This window comes from Formica exsecta, unplaced genomic scaffold (genome assembly GCF_003651465.1).
Source record: "Formica exsecta isolate Colony F162 unplaced genomic scaffold, ASM365146v1 scaffold15, whole genome shotgun sequence".
In the NCBI taxonomy this organism is placed as follows: domain Eukaryota; kingdom Metazoa; phylum Arthropoda; class Insecta; order Hymenoptera; family Formicidae; genus Formica; species Formica exsecta.
Window position 1 is genome coordinate 157,837 of NW_021848825.1, and position 9,650 is coordinate 167,486.

Here is a 9,650-nt window from a genome sequence, read left to right on the forward strand (position 1 = left end):
TTTTTTTTTTACGATATTATTTTAGCTTTACAAGAGAAGATAGCAATAGATCGCACTATTACGTATTCTTTATTAAAATAAATAATCAACACATTGATAAAAAGAGGAACGACATGCGTGTTAAAGAATCTCTCGCGCGTACGCGTCGCGAAGGATTAGAGAGAACGTCTCTCCCAGAGACGGTCCCTTATTATCCGCGTATGCTTATTCCGTACCGTAACGTTGATACGTTGTTATGCGCGTCCCATCTATCAGAATCGATCGCCGTTCTTTCCCGGTGGGCGTTTGTTCGACGAAGGAGGTCCCCGAGATTGACGCGCGTCGGTCGACCTGGCGACGTATAACGCTTCAGATTTATTCAATGACGACGATCGTTAAGGGTCCCGAGAGGTGGGTGGGGCGGGGTCAAGGGGGTCGTGGCCCCTTCCGATATCCGACGCCAGACACGTGCTGCTTCATTCCGGCGCGGCTCGACGCCAAGAATCCAAGAGCGCGTCCCGCGGCATGATTAGCGTCCGCTTGTCATTAGCTCTTCTCAAACACGCGTTTATAGTAGTTCGTTATGTTCTATAAATTGCATCGATGACACGCAGTTGATGATTAAATGCGTCCAACATTTTTGATAATAATAATTGACGTTATATACACCACGTTTATAAATACAAAGTATATTATATTAAATGGCGATCATAAGAGTCGCGAGATGTATCGAACGAGCGAGGAAGCCTTCGTCAACTTGGAAAGAACTAAGTTTAGCCCGCTACGGCCAAATTGCGTCCCCGGTGTATGAGTAGCGACATGTTAGAGAGTCGTATGTCATATTTCCGTAACCGTAGCTGTCGCTTAACCGACATTCGTTTTATCGTCCGCTGTCGCCTCCGGAAATTGTCAAACATCGTGCGAGAAGGGTCGCAGTTTTTTGGCTCTTTATCACGAGAAAGCATATGTCCCGAGAAACGGAGAAATAAATACGGTATTCTCCCACCTGTATTTTTAATGTGTGAAAACACTCTCGTACATGTAATCAATAATTACCGAGAAAGATTTTGTCGATATAATTATCTCTCTTATAATAATTGAATACTAAAATAATTTATCTTACTCATCACTAATTTGTTAATGAAAAGAATTTAAATATTCTAATCGTGTCGTCGTGTGCGACTGAAAATATTGATTTGATCGTTGTTCGGATTCGCGATAAAAAGAGAATTTGAGAGAAGAGAGGAAACGGCCTGGCTAAGGCTGAGGAACTTACGTAAGCGATCGTAGCAAGAAGAGCTTTATTCATCTCGTTCATCCTGGTTCTTCTCTTCGAAATACTGCGTCTTCTCTCTCCGTCGTTTCGATTTCTCTCTTTATCTCCCCTTCCCTTTCTGTTCCTTTTGTGTTATCCTGCTCCTCCATATGCGGGCGCGCGTGCATACAGGACCATCGTGAATCGTGCGATGACTGGCGAAAATCAATTCAATTCCATCGTATATCTAATTCAATAATCTGAACGTGACGAGTGGGCGAGAGAAACAGGCCGGAGAATGTAAATGCGATAAATGAGTTCGAGGTGGTATTATAAGAAGGAACAAAGAATACCGCGACTTCCGGCTGCGCCGCATGACCGACCCCCGTCTGTCATAAATCGTTTCGTGGACGGAACCAACTGGCTCGGCTTCGTCCGCCTTACGAATCTGACAAATGATCGTTTCACGAGAAGCCAATTAACACCTCGTACAACAGTCGGGTTCGGGACACGAGGAATATCTCGGCGTGACGTGTGTTAGTGAGACGACTTTGATCTGGGTTGCGACATATATGTATAAAGCATAAATTTAGATCTTCAGCTCTGGCATTTAAGAATTATTTATTTCTTATTGTCTCTCATGCTCTGATATCGCTTCACGGTGAAAAGGGACGTATAAAAGCAGCAGACAGACTTGTTTTGTCGTTTGGTAAAGAATCGATAACGACGTCAACGAACTAGAAACAGAAATGGAACTTTGTCAACTTGAAAGTATCGTTTATACCACTGTAGTCGCTTCATACATTTTTTAAGCGTTCAGACTCGCAACGATGAGGTAACGAGGCAAGGGTAATACAAACGTAACAATACACGAGGGTTGAAGTTTCCGAGAACGAGACGTTTAATCATATGGACAATTAGCACGATCGAATACGACCTCGTTTAACGATCCGCGTCTTGCTGTAACGAATATGAAATTATTTTACTACTTATCGAGTAAAATTAGATAGATTTTATGTCGTATCACGCGTAATTAAATGTAAACATAACGTAGAAATAATTTGTCGGAGAAAAAGATTGCGAGAGGAGATTAATACAATATAACATTTCTTCTCGATCGACACATCAGCAGTCCGAGACCCTAAAAAAGCTATCCGTTCGCGAACGTGCCGTCGAAGATAGCCACGCGTTCCCTCTAGATGTTGCCATCTATTTGGCACATCCGTTGTCATGGTGGATTTCTTGCTGTCGAGGGGGGCGACCACTCGCTCGTGGCGAGATAAAAATACGGTCGGAAGGGTATTAGTCACTGCGCGATGGCCCGTGGGGTTTCAACCGAGAGAAAGAGAGGCAGAGAGAAAGAAAGAGATACACGTCCGTCTTTCACGCGTATTCCGTCACTCTGGACTAACAAACTGCACCAACACGCGTACGCGTACGTGCGTTAACTGGATCGCCAGGAAGCGGAGCCGTTAAATCACGCGGGACTCGAACAGACCCCGGAATGCAATGGTGGTGTGCATACATATATATACATATGTATACGTATATATGGCCGGGATACATGTGCGCGGAATCGACTCTCTGTGTGTATTTCGCCGCCTCATCGGGCGCGGACGTATCAATTAACTCGTGGAACTCGACGGCCATCTCGACTAATTTCCATCCATTCCATCCGACATACCTATCCGATGTGCCATGAAATTATCGGCTGATAGTTACGAACCGCTAGCTACCGTGCCGGTTCTTTCGTGAACTCACGGGGTCGCGGCTACCCTTTTGAATTATCATCGAGAGACGGCTTCTTTTTTTTTCTCGTTAACATGTGCATATGAGAGAATGTTGATAAATTAAATTGCGATTCCCTTTGATATAAGCGATGCGCATCTTATCGAAAGAGATGGAGTCATTATAATTGCAAAACTCGATTGCTTAGCGCGCACCAAGTTACTTTTCATCCGATCATTTTTCAATCGTAACCGCGACGTATACAGAATTTTTTAAAGTTGAACGATGAAACTTGGCTAGTATGTTCTATGAGCAGAAATAAAAAAAAAAAAAATTTATATAATCGTAGGTCCGGAAACGCTTTATAAAAATGTTATAACAAAGATATCCAACATGAATAGCAGATTAGTTGTTAATATATTATAATATAAGAGTCTATTGCAGAAGCCGTAAGAATCATATCTGCGTAATCTTCGTTCAATAATATTCGTGGCGTTTTAATATGAAATTGTATTATGTACGGATACAATGAGCATACAATGAGATTTTGAGACTGATACAAGTTTGTTCATTTATCGAAACTGATCATTAATAATTTCAAATAATAATAAACATAGCTAGAATAGATTAGATAAACATCGTTAATCGACTCTTATATCGTAATATATATATATTAACAGAATCCGTTATATTTTATATCTTCATTATAGTATTTTAATAGAGCGTTTCGGGATCCATGTTTATATAACATATTTTTTTCTTACTTTTAGTCATAAAATATACTGGCAAAATTTGATCGTTTAACTTTGAAACATGTTTTAAACTCAGGTAATTAAAAACAGCCGCATAGTAATCGTGATGCAGAAGCATCTCCGGTACATCGGTCGGATGTGTCGATCGCGACCGAATAACGAATTAATATCGTAATTGACAGCGCTCGATAATTAGCCTTTCGCTTCAATTAGGCGTAAGCTTGCGTAACGAGGTGATTGCGGGAGCGACACGATTCGTTCGTTAGCCGGCTCGGAGGAATAAACCGCCATGTCCCCGAAGCAGTCCCTCGACGAGTGTCGCGTGAACCAACCAGATACTTTAATGACCTCTAACGACGAGCAATTAACTCGAATCGGACGGTAATGTTATATCAGTCTTGCGTTACGGGATTGCCTCGGCCTGTCCTATTCTGCGATGCGTAGCGGCGGTGGTGGCCGACCAACGCTCGTTATGACAGCGTCAGAATGTTCGGTGTTGTTTGCCCATTAGATGGTTGTTCGACAATGTCGAACATGAGATCGCGTCGATCGCACGTGTCGGATGACGTTATTTGTTCGATTATTTGTTCGAGACTGTTATAAGTAGCTTTAGTCCGCAGGAAAACATACAGCACAAATGTAAAAATTTGCGAAACAGTCGCCACATTAACAATGTATATAAAATATATTTTAATATTTATTATAATAATTCCTGGATAGATGGATCATTAAAAAAATATTATAGAAAATAAAAACAAGCGTGTAAGAAGTAAAAACAAACGTTTTGAAACATAATTTATTTTTAAATTTATCTACCTAAAACATCAGTGTAAGGAATAACAGCTTTTTTATTAGAGATTTTTATCAATTGATAGATGAAAAGAACAAAAGGGATTAAGTATATTTTTCTTAGAAAAAAAATTAATCATGTTTTGAGTATCAATATTAATAATAATTGTTAATTAAGAAATTTTTTGTGTGATAGTAAATCAAAATAAAGATAGGATTAAAATTTATGATAACGTTACAAATTTGTGTTTTTTTTTTTAACTTTTCACCACAGATATAGTCGATCAAATTATTTGATTAAAAGTATTTAATATATATAATGTAGTTTAATGATATTATACACATTAGAAAACATAATACTTAATATTTACGAATATTATTTTAATTTTTCTCTTTGTTTTTATGAAAAAGTGTTAACACTTTTGTCTAAATTTAAATCGTAATTGTATACTATATACAAGCTTGATAGTATTGAAAAATTAATTATCGAACTGAACCTAATTAAAATACCAAACGTACAAACATCTGTCTCATGTTTTAAAAATTTGAGCCCCGATCAAGCAATCTATCCATCTATCCCCGAATTACAGTGCATATATACACACACATCTAGGATTTCTTTTAGGCTGTTGCGTGATAATAAATTACACTTTCTCGTCACAGTACATGTATCCGGTAATAGGATCGGCGGTCTCTAAAATTCAAAGGACTCTCGTATCTCTATCTAGGTTCAAGTTGATTTTACAGACGCCGGCTTTCCGATCGCGCCACGGCTTTTTCCAAAGCGCGGCACTTTGGTAACAGGACTCGCGTGCTTCTCTCATGCGAGCACGTGTGCGACGCGCGTGTCTGCGTGCGCCCGAAAACGGCGGCCTTTGAAACGCGTACTAGCTTTGCGCATGTGTCTCCTCGGCTTTTCCAAGCAAACTACATGTAACTGTGTTAACCATATGTCTATAAACCATGGGTCTAACCATAGTCTCGTTAGTCTCATCTCTTTCTGGTCCTCTCTCTTCGGCTTTACAACCGGTTCGGATTAGCGTACTAATCTGTTGGCACATTCGGCAAATCGGTTACGCTCGCCGTCCCGTTCGTGATTTACAAATTTCGCGAATAATATTGTAGCGAATCTAGAGATGAGACGTGTTATCCGATACAATAATTTAAATTATTTCAAGATGCCCTTGTAAAATTTTTCTCAGCAAAAAATAATAATTTCAATTTTGTATGAAAAATAATACCGTAGTAACTAAACTGTCGCTCTTTATTATATGTTAACTTGGTCTATGGAAGAAAGATGCGTTTTGGTTTCTCTTACTAGCAACTCTAGTTTGCGGTGGGCTTGAAAAAGAGGCGGTTTCGCTTTTGTAAATACGAAACCGTAGTATCCCCAAACCAAAGTCAAGTCGTTAGGATCATGAGATTTGTTAACAGACCACGAAGGGGCGAGAAACGACGAACCTTTCGTTCTCCTTTGTTCACATTTTTTCACTAAACCTTGCCGACATCATAGACGAAAGTGGCATTTCAGAATACCATTCAGTTTTCTCTATCTTCTTTGCTTAATACTTTATCTATATCGTTCGATAATTTGTCTTATTCCATGAAACTGATTATGTTTGTGTTTTTTTACTCGATTTATTATTTTAAAATAAAAAAAGAAAATCATTACTTATACTCATTGTTTTTCTGGTACAATCAATTTATGCTCCACAAGATTGGAGCTTGAATCTATATAATTATATATTAATCAATTATTATATAAATTGATGATTAATATCACTACACAATTGCATATAATTACGTGGAATATAGGAATATTTATAGCAAGTCATACAAGTCGATAAGCAAACTTTAAAATAAATCAACAGTTATTATCATTAGTTAAATAACGGCTTTCTTATACATTAATGAATAATCTGTAAAATATCGAAATAAGTATAAGATTTATCGTATCGCTCTCATAACACGTTTTATTTTTCCGCTTGTGTAATCTACATCTTTGTTACTCGTGATCCATTTATAAATCATGATGAACGCGATCCAAGCGGGACGGGGTCGGTGTTTGCGAGCAAAGTGTCGTTCCGCCGGCTTCATGAAAGCGCTCCCGCCGCTCCATTCGTTTCAATTGTATCGCGATGGGGCGCACCGCCGTGAAATTAATCGCACAGCGGTGTCTTTGTCTAGTGACGGTGCGCGACCTTTATTATCGCAACCGCCGTTCGAAAGAACAGACGGATCTAATGACCCCGAGTCTTGAGAACGATCTCGCGGACGTGACACTCGCACGCGTCTAATTATTCACTCGCAAGCAGAACAGACGTATGTATCTCTCTTGGAAAGAATCCCCGTCTCTTTAATTTATTGATGCGCATGCATAAGTATATCACACATAAATTTGAGCGCAAATTGCGGGGAAATTTAATAATGATAATATATTGACATTGACATTTTCTCAAAATTAATCGAATATCATTGTATTTGTATCAAATTGTAATTTCTATAAATGTAATGATGAGAGATTATCAATATATCTATAATATATAATCACAAAAACTAATATATATATGGTTTTCTTTGAAACAAAATTTCTTCAATGATATAATAAAATTGATGAATATTATTTTTTATTTTATTAAATATTATTTTCTCTTTTCGAGAGTATTAATTCTTCTATTTTAGTATTTTTATTGACAAGTTACATTATTTTCGGAACATTTCAGGCGTGTGTAACGTGATATGCTTTTAAAAGGAGAAAAAGATCCGTGGAAGATAATTATATAGAATACAGAGATTAATTATATTTGAGTTTATTTTGAAAATAGTGACAATGCATATAGCTATATTATAATTAAATCGTACCTTGAGCGGTAATATCTTTAAGTACAGTACAAAGAGATCGACGTATATTATCGTTGTCATCTTGTCACGAAACGAAAAGAATGAGACGGGGAATAAAGTAGTTACGTAAGTGCGGAAGAATGAAACGTCGAAACGGAGTAGAATACCCACCAATCGCTATATCCCAAGCGACGACGAGGAACGCTTCCTGCATTAGAAACGTACGGCCATGGTCGTAAAGGCGCGATGATCTGTGGATGAGGGGTGAGAGAGAGAGCAGTGTGGCTGGTACCGAGGGGGTTGCAAATTGAATAACAAACGTTCACCCTCCTTGGTTAAATCACCGAAAAAGCCATCCCCCGGGCCTGCATGCTTGCCGCTATACGTTAACCGCACTCCCTCCCTTCTCCCTCTCTCCCCCCGCGAATTGCTACGGCGTAACCCCGACGCGACTCCCTCCGACTGTTTTGCATAACGATCTTATTTCGTAATCTCTGCCATATTGATCCAGTTTACGGCGTCGTGCTCGAAAATTGTCTATTGCGACGTCGCCACGTCAGAAAGGTCGAATGTCGCGATGCTGTTTCTCGTATCTAATAAAATTTTAATTCCGTCTTAAGCAGGCTTATAAAATCTCTGTAATATATTAAAACTTTTTCTTTATAGATATTTTACTTAGATCCGTTGAGAAATTATTTTTTCTATAACCGATTCGTTAATTCGTTAATGGCGACGTATTTGTCTTTAAAAACGTGCAGTTTTCTCGTTACTCCTGTCATTGTTTGAAGAATATTGCGCATGTTGTAATCAATTATGACCGGTCGGCGAAGTTCTTGGGAGAATTGACTTTATAGGAGTTCGTAATGATCGCGTGACGTGGCTACTCTACTTGTTTAGGCCCGAGAAGAGCGAGCCGAGTCATTCTCGTTAATAAGATCGAGAGCTGAAGTACATATCGGACGCATTTCCGTTGCGATCGCGAAGCTACGCCCGTCGTCGCGTAATCGGCGAATCTCTAAAAGGAGGAGCGAAGATCGGAATAAAAATTCTGGATGGAGAAAATGAAATTGCGCGACCTACATAGAGTGAGGGAGACCTGATGTTATGACGGGACATTTCACGGTTGGTAGGATCCGGGATTTAACGGCCCGTGCGATAATATCGTCCCACGAGCTCGTGTCCCGCTCGTGCTCCGTCGTTCTCGAAGGCTTTTAATACGTCGACAGCACTTGCTAGCGTCGAGATAAATGATTCTTTATCGCGAATATTTAGATCTATGGATTACCGTTAAAATTAAAAATTATTATTGAACAATCCATGGCACAGACACACGCATTATACTGGCGAGGCAATTATGGATAAACTTGTTTTTAATTGTTGTGTGAAAGAGATTACGTTTAGCAGATAAGAAAGAACAACAAAGCATTAATCCAATCGGCCCTTTATAAGGTGAATCACTTCTTAATAATCAGCAACAAAAAGAGCTAAAATCGAGTTTTGAAAATCGATAGAAATTGTCGTTTCACAGATTTATGATCGAAAGTCGGACAGCAAGGACGAGTTTCATGGATGGAGTGAGAGTTCGAGCGAATAGAATCATTATTCATAAAAGCATTATTTATTTCCTCTTTCTCACTTTAAAATGAATTTATAATTTTTATAATAAAATACAGTAATAAGAAAAGAGTTAATAATAATAATTATAATATTTAATATAATAATTAATAATTAATATATATAATCATAATAATTCATTGTGATAATAGTGCGCGTTACTACATCCGAAGGGTGGGCTGATATGAGTTGTCGTTCCAAGTTCCAAACGTAACAAATTGCCTGGAAAGAATTGTAAATTCACTAAGGAAAAACACTTTCACTCTCTCTTCTCTCATTAGACAATGCTCAAGGCCCTGCGTGGTATGAAATCGTTTGGAACCTGTCCGTGTCCATACTCCACGGTCGTTTCTCCTTAATTCGTTCCGTCTCTTGCCTTCCGAAAATGAGCGGAAGAGAAGAGTCGGCGGGGCGCGAAGTGTTTTGTCGGTGTATGGTACAACGCGACAGTGCATTATGTATATATATATATATATAATATATATATTTATTTATTTATATATATGTATATATATATTTATATTTATATATTTATACGGGTTACTTTTTTACACACAACATTACATCGCTTAATTAATGTATCATTTCTCTCTCTTTCGTTCTCTCTCTCTTACTCTCTCTCTCGCTTTCTCTCTTTCTTTCTCTCTCTCTCTCTCTCTCCCTCTCTTTCACGCACTATATATATATATATA